The sequence below is a fragment of the Kryptolebias marmoratus genome, linkage group LG15, assembly GCF_001649575.2.
Source record: "Kryptolebias marmoratus isolate JLee-2015 linkage group LG15, ASM164957v2, whole genome shotgun sequence".
Classification (NCBI taxonomy): domain Eukaryota; kingdom Metazoa; phylum Chordata; class Actinopteri; order Cyprinodontiformes; family Rivulidae; genus Kryptolebias; species Kryptolebias marmoratus.
Genome location: NC_051444.1, coordinates 6139676 through 6152971, shown reverse-complemented (window position 1 = coordinate 6152971; position 13296 = coordinate 6139676). Strand labels below are relative to the sequence as shown.

Genomic DNA, 13296 nt, shown 5'->3' with positions numbered 1-13296 from the left:
CTCTGCAGAGCACTAAATATTTATGCAAAAACAACAAGGTTGCAAAACTCTAATATTCTATTTAGACTCAAAATAATTTAAATTTACCACATGTGTTTGTGTTGTAAGTATAAACTCTACTGGATAATTCTCGGTCCATGAATGTGGTTGTCATTCTGACACCTGGCCGTTAGGTGGCAGTGCTGCTCTCCTTCTGAAATCTGAAGCTGATCAACTTTAGTTGGAATTTTACTTTTGGGGTGCATTTACTGCAGCTTTGGCTTAGTTTATATGAAATAAAATTTACATTTGTGTCTTTAAAATTTGTCTGAAAGGCAAACTGAGATTATTATTATTATTATTATTATTTAATACATCGTTTAGCAAGTAAAACTTCTTTTTAGAGCACAGCCTCTTTGTTAAATTACATTTCTGATGGTCAAATTGGGCGTTCTGGGGTGCATCTTTAAACCCTGCTGCAGAGGTGACAACCATATTGTTTAAACACTTTACAATGTTTATAGTTTTCTTTATTTCTTGTCAGGAGCAGATTAGTCACCAGCCTGGAGGAATCGGAAAGCATGTTTATGAAAACATGCAGTATTTTTTTTTTTTTTAGCTGCTATGTAAAACAATTTATAGCTTAAAAAAACTATATTTTGTCCCCATCAAACATACAGTTCAAGCTTCTTCTTCTTTATTCAGCTGTTCCCTTTTCAGGGGTCGCCACAGCGAGTCATCTTCCTCCATCTGTCTTCTGTGTCCTCTGTCCTCTCTCAAACTACCTCCATGTCTCCTCTTTGTCTCTAACATCCTTCTGTCCCTCCTCAGCACATGTCCAAACCATCTCAGTCTGGCCTCTCTAACTTTATCTCCCAGTCGTCCAACCTGTGCTGGACCTCTGATGTCCTCATTCCTAATCCTGTCCATCCTCGTCCCTCCCGAGGAGAACCTCAACATCTTCAGCTCTGACACTTCCTGTTCTGTCTCCAAACCGTCCAACATGGCTGCTCTCACCACTGTCTTGTAAACCTTTCCTTTGACCTTTGCTGCCAAGCCTTTTGTCCCAAAACACTCCTGAAGCGTCTCTCCATACACTCCATCCTGCCTGGACTCTCTTCTTCACCTGTTTACCACACTTCCTGTTCTCCTGGACAGTCATACTTGAAGTCCTGCACCTTTGTGACTGTTCCACCTGCCTCCACTTGCCTCCCCCTCATTCACACAAAGATGGACTCTATCTTGCTCCATGGTAAAGATGTAATTATTGTAAGATTTGCTCAGATTTGTGAGTAAATGATTGAGCTTAAAACTCTGTCAGCTGCCCTCAGTTCGTGCGTTGCTGAACTGACGCCCCCACCCGCGCCGGGCGGGTGGGGGCGTCGGGCTCTCTCTCGCGCGCCCAGACAACTGCAGTGCTCCGTTTTTTTTCCTCCTATGCTCGTTCCGGGGCGGCCGTCGTCAGCGGCTGCGCTCCGTGCGCCACAGTGATGAGTCTCCAGCAGCTCCATCCCTCCGCGAGCTGACGAGGAGGTGACTTCCCAACATATGACACTCCCCAGGTAAGACATCTTCAAAAACAAGCGCCGCCATCCAGACCAGCTGTTTAAACCGTCTGCGGTTTGCGTAAACACTGAGGCTGGAACCGTCTTTCATCCAGAGAGGACAGGCTGCTGCTGCCCAGCTTGTCCTCATCATCACTGTCAACAACAGGGCGCCGAGCTATTAACTGAAAATGGTTCTTTCTCTTCACGTCGAGCGTATTTTTTATTTATTTTATTTCATTTTTGAACGCCAAACTCCGTTTAAAGGTCAAAGCTTCGCTTGGAGTCTGTTCACACCTTCCGACATGATCGTTTTTCGGTGATTCATCAGTGCGCAGCCCAGTCTACTCCCTGAAATAATCGATTCTTGTGGTTATTATATAGGTTACGTTAGGTCTTGACATGGTTCGTGTCGTAGCGAGTTCCTCATTTCTGTGTAGGTGTCGGATTAAACGCTGGAGAAATGGCTCCACCTGCTCATTTCCTCCTGAATCTGCCCCATAATAAATCCCATCATCTCGTTAATCCTAAACAAATTAATGATATATTCAGTTTGGTTATTTCAGGGAAGTGAAAAACAGTGAGGCACACACACGCGCACACACCCCTCCCTATATGTGCTGTTTAAAATACAGAATCCAAGCTGGAAAGATTGTGATGAGGCGTTTATCTTTCTGACCATTCTGTTTGGTGGATTTGTGCATCATTCAGTCACAGGCGGCTACAGGGAAGGACAGTTTGACTGTCTGGATGGGCTTTGTTCAGAGGGAGCGGGGGACTGTGAAGGCTTTGTACAGACCTCAGCATCTGTCTCTATCCTGAAAACATTTTAGCATCACTGCCTTTTGTCCTCTTCCTGTGAGCCATAAGGTCATATGATTATTGACACTGAATAGCTGCAAAATGTCTGATTGTCAGCTGTGCATAGTTAAAATTAATTCTTTTAGGCTTAGAGGGTTTGTCACAAAACAGAGTTGTGTCAATATTTGGCTAAATTTCCAGTTTATCATCTTTAAATCAATGACTCGAGTTTCACCACTGAATATAAAGACATTTATTTCTCATTGGAAATAAATATTTGGTCATTGCCTTACTGGCAATCAAGAATCTGACTCTGAAACTTCCGACTGATCTGCTAATCTGAATTTATGGGTTCATGCTAATGAACAGAGGCATTTAGGTTGGACTGCAGCAACAATGGCTGATTTAATTTAAGATTGGTTCTTATCAGTGTAGGACAGTAGCTCAGTTTAAAATAGTCTAAACGGACTTGGGCAGAGGTAAGTGGAAGAGTTTTATTCATCAGGAAACATGAATAAAACTTATAAAGGGTCTACAGAAAGGGTTAGGTTTTCTCCTTGTTGTTTAAAGGAAACAAATCCCCATTTACCTGCTGGAAACATCAGGCGGTGTAAATTCTGCGAGCTATAAAGGGTTTCATCGTGATGTTCTGTGTTCATGTTTGTCTCCATTTAAACTGAGCGACATGGTAAAACTCACCTGGGTCCTCTTCAGGGTTTCCCTTAAGTCTCTTTAAGGAGCCTCAATATTTCCATATAAAGGGGAGCTGTTTTAAAAGCTGAAACCCAGTAAAGATTATAAAGTAAAAACTAACACTGGGGTGAAAAGTCAAACAAAATAACCTTGTTGGGATTTGGGGGTTTTGTGTTTTAGTTTATTGTTTTTGTTTGTCTTCATATTTTCTGTTTTTAGTTGTGTTTCAGGTGTCTTCCTTTTTGTTTAGGTTTTGTTGTGTTTATGTTCTCGGTGCTGTCACCATTACTCCTCCCTTTTGCCTTCCTGCCACGCCCAGCTACACCTGCCTCAAGTCTTGCTAATTACTTCACCTGTGCCCACTTTCCAATCACCTCTTCTGTTTAAAAACCTCCACACTCCACTGGTTCATTGTTCTTGGTTCCCTGCTGGTTTGGTGTTGCTCTGTCTTGCCTCCTGTTACCATGTTTGGATTTTGTCATGTTTAGTTTTGCTGCCTCGTCAGCGTTTGTTTTTTGGTTATCTTTTATTTTTAGTAAATTAGTTTTTTCTTCTGAGTTGTCGTGATGAGTCTGCACTCTGGGTTCGCCTCCTTCCCCATCCCTCCTTATGACAAACCTGAGGTTAAATCGTGGTTTATTCTGGTTTATGGGAGGAGGAGAGTGATGATTACAACAGAAGAAGAAGAAGAAGGTAACATCTGGCTATGAGATAAAGGAAAGAGCACTTAAAGATCCTCAGTAGAATAGTGTATTGTTTTTGCAGAGTTTAAATTTAAACTTTTTCTTTCATCCCTTTCCTAAATTGTAGGCTTGCCCTCATTTTGTCTGTTTTTAGCCATGTTTCACCCTCTCGGTAAATAGGGATAGTTTTTAGCGCAGCACCTGCAGTAAAGAACAGACACCCTCCTGTAGCCTCCTGGGATCTTACTCATACTGCAGTCGTAGGACACCGATCCTGGAAATGGACCCGAACATAGTGACAGCCTTCAGTCCTCCTGAACAAAACATCACATTATTACTGTTTGAATCTGACTCCGCGACTTTATTCAGTTTAAATAAGAAGCAATATTGTTTAGCAGAAACTAGTTTTGTCCTATAATTAACCACTGCATCTATTAACATGTGCTATATCTTAAAAGACTTGCTCTTTACTTGCAAATTGTTTATGATTTAAACAGTCATAACATTTTTTGCCTGTGTTAGTAGAAAAATATACAAGAATCCAATTTAAAATTGCTGCATTTGGCTTTGGGATGAATGCTGATTTTAAAAAAGGCAATCAGAAGCATATTTTATGGCAAAAATACCTCAGCGTCATTTTAAATGTTTGTTTTATTGCAGGAGATGTTATGAATGAGCAGTTTGAGCTTGTTGTGATATGAACTACATGTTTTCCGTGTGTGAGGATTTATACATATTTATGATTGAAAAAAGCTGATTTTATTTTGTCCATGCCAAAACTGAAATCAGATTTGTTGGATTCTTGATTATTATCTTTTCTTCATGAAAACAAATTATTTGCATTAGTGTTTCTATTTGTGTGGGCAGACATAGACGATTATTGATACAAAATTAAAAGAAGAAAAAAGTCAAAACCTGCATTGATGTTACCTTCCTCTTAACCCTTTAACATGACAGACAGTAAAATAGATCAATATAATAAAATAAGTTGGCATATTTACTGTGATGCTCCATCTGGACTGTGGAGTCAGGTTGTTAAGCCTTGTCAGTCACAGTAGCTCCACTGTAATGTAAATTTTTCTTTATCATAATTTAATTTGGACATCTTTGGCTCAGCGGTTGGGATGTTACTCAACATCCATATACATTAATATGATTTTTTTTTTTTAATATATATCAGTGAATGCCAGCGTGGTAAAAACGCCTCTTCTTGAAGGGTTTATCTGTAATGTTGCCATTATCAAGGTCAGTTTCCTGATGGTTCAGTTTTACTAAAATACATCATTAGAGATTGTTTTCATGTATTTCCCAACTTTAAACAAATTCATCTCTTTAAAACCACAATAAATGCTCATTACTCTGACTTGTTTTACCTAATTCTGAAAAAATCCAAACATTTTAAAGGCTCAGATTTAGTGCACTGAGTAGCTTTGAGTTTGGACATGCTGGTGCCTTTTGAGTGCTATAAAACTTAATTTTGCAGTCGGTCAGCCATACCGGTCTTAAACTAGATTGAAGCTTTGTCTAAAATTTAGTTACAACTGAACCTAATGATTATTAGTGAGGAAAAAATGAATTAATTTAAGCAGAGGAACAACTAATAAAACAAAGTAGTGGCTAACTTTATCACTTTCCACTTTGCTTTGCTGATTTTCCCGTTGGTCACTAAAGACGTTCATCATATTTCAGCTTGGCAGCTTTAAAGTAAATTCTGAGGAGAAGAGTTTTAAACGTGTCCTCTGAGTTTACAGACTAATCAAAATTCGGCAGTCATCACCCAGGTAAATGATTTGCTGCTTCTCACGGGGGCTTAATTACAGCATCAAAACAGAGTCAGTGCAAGGACTGACTGAACTTAATCACATCAGACAGATGATTAAACCGCTTTTAAGATATTCACAGAAAAACACTCAATATGAAAATGACAAACTCTGTTTTCCTTTTGTCTTCAAACTTGTCTCCACTGCTTGTGACTTAATGAGTGGCACATCTGATTGGTTCAAATTTTTTGAAGGTTTGAGCAGCCTGATATAGATGTAACTTTTCTGTTGCAAGTGATCAAAAGTATGATTCTCCATGTCTTATTTGAACAAATGCCATGATGTAAAACATTTACAAGACTCCAAATAGCATGAATACTTGTGGGAAGTTTGCTCAACTCTTTTTGTCCAGCTCTTAATGTTGCACCAGTTTCACAATCATTTGGCAGAACTGTTAGTGTTTGGTCAATTTTCTTTTTTGAAATTGGTTTATTTGTAAACACAAATGCAGCTTTTAGGAAATGACAAGTCTTTACTCAGGGATAAAAGTAAAAAAAAAAAAAAAAACTGTAAAAGAAGTTGCAGAAATCCAGGTCACTTTCGGTGGCTCAGTCAGATATAAGAGACACTGGATAGTTCTTGTTTCATTTGAGAAATGTATGGTACTATAACAGCGATAGGTATATGACTCTTTTTCTGGGCAAGAACCTGTGTGAAACTGTAGTAAATCTGTAAATAATATGATTAGTTTAATTTAGAGTATTGTTTTCACTTTAAAAACAAAAAAAAGCAAGAAAAAAAACTCATCTACAGGTGCTAGCAGTAAAGCAACAAGTTAACATCTGTGCATTTTTTTTATTGTATTGTGATTTGTTTTTTGTTCCTTTCACACTTAGGAAAAAACCACATGCTTTGAAAAGTCAAGTCTACTGAATATATGACACTTTTTCCATGTTGATGTGCTTCAGAGAAACCAAACTTCCAAATAATTGATTTCTAAGCAGCGAGAGGCTAGTTGAGGCTTGAAAAGGTTCCCATGAAATGCTGCAGGCTATAGCAGGATGTGCTGTTTACACTTTCAGACTGTTCAATATGACAGCTTGCTGCTTCGAGTGTGCAGACCAAAGGGCACGTTGCATCTAGGGTCTTCAAAGCATCCAGGGAAGGTTTTTTTTTTTTCACACCTGAAAGTCTGCATCACGCTCAGAACCAAGGTTCATGTTTTAAATCTCTTCTTCTTGACACAATATTAAAGATTTTTCTATTTTATTTTGAGCAATTAAATAAAAAGAAACATTGAAAATGTAATTTTGATGAGTAATATTGAACATTGCTTTGCTGTTAGTCCTCATGACACCAGAGCCAGACTTGTGAAAAAAAACAAACCTTTTTGCTTTGTTTATTTTTGGCTTATTTATAGTTAAACCTTTGCTCACTAGGATTCATGGGATGTCTAAAAACAAAAAAATCTTGGCATGAATCTTATACTGAAGAAAACCCCATCATTTCTACAAGCCTTAAAGGTATTTCAGCATTTCCATGTAGCTCACTGGAACTGTTATAAGGTACTTTTTCAAACAGAATATTGTCAAATAAAATCCATTTTGACAAAATAGCACTATTACAAGCTCCATGTTAGAAAAATGTGAATCTGCCCAGCCATGTTCCCAGTTTCATCACTGTGGTCTTTTTTTTTTTTTTTTTTTTTTTTTTCCTGGAAATGTTTTATGGGAGAATATTGATTAAATGAGAGAGGATGGTGAAACTGACCACTGGATCAGGATGTGAGCTCAGCTGCTTGAGAGTAACTTATTTGACATAATTTCTAACAAAAATTATTTAACAGAATCTGTTATAACATGCGTTAGTGGTAGCAACACATAGATCACAATTAAAGTGGTGAATGTTTAGATCAGTGGTGTCCAATCCTGGTCCTCGAGGGCCACTATCCTGCATGTTTTACTTGTTTCTCTGCTCCAACCTACTGATTTGAATCAATGGGTGATTAACAGGCTTCTGTGGAACATAAAGAGGTGATTTAACCACTGAATCAGGTGTGTTGGAGCAGAGAAACAAGGAAAACCTGCAGGATAGTGGCCCTCGAAGACCAGGATTGGAGACCCCTGCTAGTTCAACTATTTAACACTATTGGATGCATATACAGTCAGATGTATTGATCTTTGTCTCACTTTTCCCTGTCGGGTTGAGAATGTGATGATACTTCAGCTGTTTATAAAGAAGTGAAGTGAATCGGAAATTTCTGATTTACATAGTTTAAGAGCAAAACCTTTCCAGGTGTCTCCTAGAATAAGTAAACTGATACAGGCATCAACCCTTTTTATAGAATTAGGATTTAAATGAGTCTAAATCAGTTTCACACTTCTGACTAAATCCAGCCACAAGGGAGGAAAGCAAAATAGAAAAGAAAGAAAGAAAGAAACTGTTCTCCTGCAGTGCGAGCTGTAAGAGAAACCCATTCAAAGCTGCATTAATCATGGGTGGCACCGAAGAATGGCTCTGAAGCGGGACCCAGACAGTGAGAAAGAGAAGCTTTGAAAAAGTCTTATTCATTAACTGAGTCCGTCTGAATGCCAGCTACCCGCTTTCACTTCTGAGCTGGTCAATATAACTTAGACGTATGGTCAATGAATCTGGGATGGAGTTGTATCAACTGCTTTCAATTTAGCTCTTAATTTCCCTGAATGCTTAAAGCGCCCTGTTTTTTCACTGTATTGGCTATAAGAATTTAAAACTGTAAGTAAAGTTCAAAGAAAAAGCTGACATTTGGGAACAGTGCTCCTTTCTCAGAACCATAAATAAAGAGTGTATTGGCATGCCAAGTATAACTTCAAGGTCCAAGTACACAGAGTTTAACATGTTGAATCTAAAGCAACTAATAAATATCTGAGTAAGAGATTGTTTATTTCCAGAGTTTGTTGTATTTTTAGTGTTTCTTCTCTATGGATCTGACTTCAAAGCGGAGCCAACCCTCATATTGATCTGTGACTTATGTGCTGTAATACAACTGAGTGCAAGAACATAAATAAAACCTCAAACAGCTACCCCAGGGCCCCTGCACCAGAGGGTGTTGAATTCTAAGATTATGAAATGCTCACACACAGATACACAACATCATTTAGTGGTTAAAAAAAAAAAAAATTGTGTTACATCTAGTTGACAATTAGCCGTATGTCAAGACAGACCGAGGCCATATTCCCTTCACTCTTTCACAACATTTAATCAGTTAAGCACTTGTTGATTTTCTTGCATAATGATTTTTTTAAAACAATACATTGTTTCATTTAATAATATATTATTAGTCTAGTTCTAGACTTTTTAGCTTGACCTTTATAAACTTGTAGAATTCAGTTAATTTGTCTGATTTAGTGGCTGGTGAGCTGCAGCAGCCACAAAAGACAAATGCAGACCAGGTCCACACGGAAACTCGTTTTTTCCAAAATTATAATTTTTTTATTTGTCATTTCTAAACATAGCCTCATAAACATGGCACCGGTTTTAGAAATGCCTTCATCCACACAAAAAAAACCACTGAAAACGACCCAAAATGTTGTCGTAACTGGATGCGAGGCTGCAGCTTTTGTGTTCACAAAAATATGTTCCTGTGTGCACTGCCTTAGTTTGCTTGTACATCCTGTGTTTTCCCTTGGAAAACAGACCATTTTGTATGAACTTATATTATTTTTAATAATACAAACTAACAAGGAGTATGGTGATGTTCACAAATGAAGAAAGTAATTAGAAAACATTCAGTAAAGTTAACAGCTAACAGTTCTGTGAGACGTACCACTGGCATATCTATGACCTAGACAATACTGCAAAACCATTTTACTTTCTCCAATCTTGAAATGTAATTCATAAGGCGTTGTCACTTACAATATGTCATCACTTCATTTAACTGCTGCTTTTGTTTGAAGAGCAACACGACATTAGCATTTAGATGTGCAGCAAGCCTCAATCATTGTTTCGGTGTGCTGACAAATTCACATCTGCTGGGCCCTATATTTAATTTTTTTGCAGACAGATTGCAGCTTTTCCATAAAGCAGTGTTATATGAGTCGTAGGTAAACGGTTTTCCTTTAGGCAACGTGACATCATTATTCAAGCATCATAATCAAGAAAGCCTCTGGGTTGTTATCTTTTGTAGCCCGGCACGTTTTTTTTTACTGACGGCACTGATGATTGTTCATCACTGGTGTGATAAAGCTGAAAGAACATAACCAGATGTTGTTTTATTGGCGGTGTCGAATGTGAGACATGAGAAGCGTGAAAAGGAAGGGACCATGTTAAAAAAATATAAAACGAGAGAGGTGCACTCTGAGAGCATCCTCCACTCGACTAATGTCCTGTTTTGCAATATCTCATAACGTAAATAATCCATTTATGAATTATGGTTCTCATAGATCCATACATTTGCCTCACTTAGTACCCTTGTATTTATGAAAGTGTGAATTAGCCACATCTCACCTCTCTGCTGCTTGCTTGCAGGGGAAGTGTGGGGAGAGCTGTCAGCATGTAGCAGAGGGAGGCAGTAGTTCTGTTTAGCATTTTCCGAGGAGCCCTGTCTCCTTCGCTTCTCCAACAAAGAAACCACAGTTCTTATTAACACTTCTGCAGCGTGTTTTAAAGCATGAGAGGAAAACCCATTATCAAAGCGGACCCAGTGATGTGTTTCTGCATGTTAACACTTATTTGACCGCTTTTATAAAATTACTTCAAGGTAAAGTGCTCGTCAGGTTGAATAACTATCACACACTTCGTCCCTTTTTTGCTCTTCTTGCCTCTGTTTTGTGCGCAAAGAGGAAATGTGTCACATCAATCATACTCTGGAGTTGCTATTTTGTATGTGTCACAAGGAAAAACACACACTGAGTGGAGTCTTGCAGAGCAGACACAGTGCAGAATAAAACCACACACTAAGAGGAAGGAGAACATCACAACAGCATGCAGATCCTAAGTCTGAGCTCAGTGTAAAAATTAGTGCACGAAGCTAGTATTAGTCTTATAACTGATTACATTAGCACTCAAATAATGTTAGATAAAAAAGATACATAATTTGACAGTTTAGCCCCAGTTTGCAGATGCTCAGTGTTACTCTGTTTTCTGAAACCTTGGCTGTTTGATTTAACACTGAAGCTGCTGTTTCAGAGTGGAAAAGCACAGTTATACTGCTGTCTGCCTTCCATATGGCTTTTGGGGCTAAAAGACAATGTTAGCACAGTAAAAAAAAACTAAATTACCCTTAAAATTATATTTTAAGAGGAGGCTTTATATGGGCATTGAACTCAAATATAATTCTGGTAGGTAGCAATGTAGTTTAGGAATAAGGTGGTAATCGTGTGGTAATATTGTGTAATTACAATAATTCTTACCATATAATTAGATGGAAGTAACATTGTAACAACAAGGTAATAAAGTTAGAGTAAAACTTGCACCAAGTAGCAATAACATTCAATAATAATAAAAGATTACAAACAAATCTGTAATAGCATGGCAATAAAACAGTAATAGGCTATGTGGTCATTTTCTTGCAAACCTTTTATTGTTTTATTATTGCTAACTTTTGCTTTAAAATATTTAAGTTTGGTTCCTAATATTACCATATGGTACAAGTTTTACTCTAGATTTATTACCTTACTATTAAAAGCTTCTATCTAATATATGGTACTAATTTAGGTAATTACTCGGTGTTATCTATTTGTTTCTTTAGGTTTGTTTGTTTGTTGTAAGCTACTTTATTTGCTTTTGCTTTCTTAATGGCTGAAATTAAGAGGCATGTGTTGCAGTGGCTATGCCTTTCGTATAAGCTAGAACCACTGTCTGAGTCTGCAGGTACAAAGAGTCTGCTATGCTGTCATTGTGTTATCATGGGATGTGAAAGAGGCTTTGTGCAGATGTCTGTAAATCCTTCTTTTTTTTCTGATCACAGGGCTACTGCAAAAGAGTACCAGCTCTGTGGGCACTGCAGTACCAAAATCAATACTGAATTTGAGAAAAACAAAAGCCTTTCCTTTTAAAAAAGAAAAGGGCAGTCAAATAGAAATAATTACTTAAGGAAAATAATTCATAGGTCTTCCAGTGGATGATTATCAGCTGCAGTGGGTTACATTTAAGGCCTCAGTGGGTAGGAATGTGTGTCAGTAGTGAATTGTATGAAAGTGTTGGGTTTAAGCTTTTCTTGGTAATCTTTTGTCTTTTATGCTTCCAGGAATTTGTAATGACAGGATTCTCAGAGTTATAAACCAGGACTGGATTTCAGTTTTATATACATCTGCTTACATAAGCATCAGGAGCCCAAAAATGATGGTGTGTCTAAAATGCAGGTGTGTACTTAAAGATACACCACAGATTAATGCTGACATTACAGAAATGCTGTAGATTGTGGCTGAGCAGGTACTGATTTTATCTGTTATTTATTATTAACATCGGTAAACTGTACCTTTACATTCATACCTCTTCTATCTGAGTGAACTACATGCAAACAGAAGAAGCACACCTACATTTACTTAATTAAAGACAAAATTATGAATAGATGCTGCTGGAGCCTCAGCAAAAATAAAATACACTCATATCTTGTTGGAACAATAAATATTTCACATAATGTAAGGAACATCTACTGCAGACACGTTAACTATCCCCCAAAAAAGGTAGTAGCGTGTTTTGATTTCAGAAGATGTTGAAGGTCTGTGCCTTACAAACAAAAATCACTCGGCACACAACTTTAAGCCTCAGTGTAGTAACAAAAAAAAGCATCAGTTTCACATCCCTTCTGATGTCACTTCAGTTGGCTTTTTAATTGTCAGAGGAGAGGTCCTGCCAAAATGCAGCAAACAACAAAACAATATGTTGTTTCTAGTCTCCCATAAAGAAATTGGAGCTGTCTCTGTTGGTGCTGGTTGTGACGAGTGAAGCTCGGGTCTACTAATAGGAGAGATGTGTTTGAAGAAAATCAAACTTTGGGTTATTCTTTGATAAAACCGGAGCACTGTTAGAATAAGGTATTTGTTTTCTTTCTGCGCTGGCTGCTGATCAGGTCAGGACTCTGTAACTGGGGCTGCTTGGAGCCTGCATCTTGTTTATCTCTGCTCTGCCTCGAAGCCTTCCACATTTCACCCTCAGTTCCATCATTAGGAAGCTCCGGGTCTGTTATTCAGAGAAGAGTGCTCAGTTATTACTGTGGGGCAGGAGGTCATGGCAGTGTGACAGAAAGCAACCTTGTAAAATGTTGACTGAGTGTTTGTTAAAGTCAGGAAACAGCTTATGCAAGGCTTCAGAGGGAACCCACTAATCTTTGGGAATCATGAGGATGGAAGTCAGTGGGGATAGAGCTCTGGGCTGAAATGTGAGCATATACATACATGTAGTGCTCTTGGCTCTTTGCTTATTTATTTATTTGTAATAAGTGCATTTGCATATGCACACACTCATAATAACGTATAGAAACCCTCTGGCTATTTTTACTAAGTTTGGAGACAAATTGATTTTTAAAAAGAATTCCACTATACATGAAATATGTATCCAAATATAGAATATTTGTGTTAAAATGTTCCTCAATAAGACAAAAGTAATTTAAAACATGAAATAGGTATAATTTAACCAATTTTACAGATGCTGAGCTAAAATTTGGTAAATTAAGATTATTAGATTATTAGATCTTTAATTAGGATTAAACACTGTTTACTGTATTTTCTTTTGGTTTGATAATCAGGCAAAGCACAAACTGTGAACTCTGTGAGTCTTAGCAAATATTGCTCCAATAATGGCAACAACTGGTAGCCCATGTAGACAAAGTTTTATTTTCATATTTTACTCTAAGGC

At 37.8% G+C, this 13296-nt stretch overlaps 1 protein-coding gene across 2 annotated transcripts in view; it reads left to right on the top strand.

Annotated features, from left to right (window-relative positions):
• The first annotated feature begins 1392 nt into the window (after positions 1 to 1392).
• Positions 1393 to 13296, top strand: part of apba2b (amyloid beta (A4) precursor protein-binding, family A, member 2b) — a 57287-nt gene continuing 45383 nt past the window's right edge. For both annotated transcript variants that reach the window (XM_017404477.3, XM_017404463.3), the window contains exon 1: positions 1393 to 1541. The gene's annotated coding sequence lies outside the window, so the exon portion shown is untranslated. The remainder of the gene's footprint in view (positions 1542 to 13296) is intronic.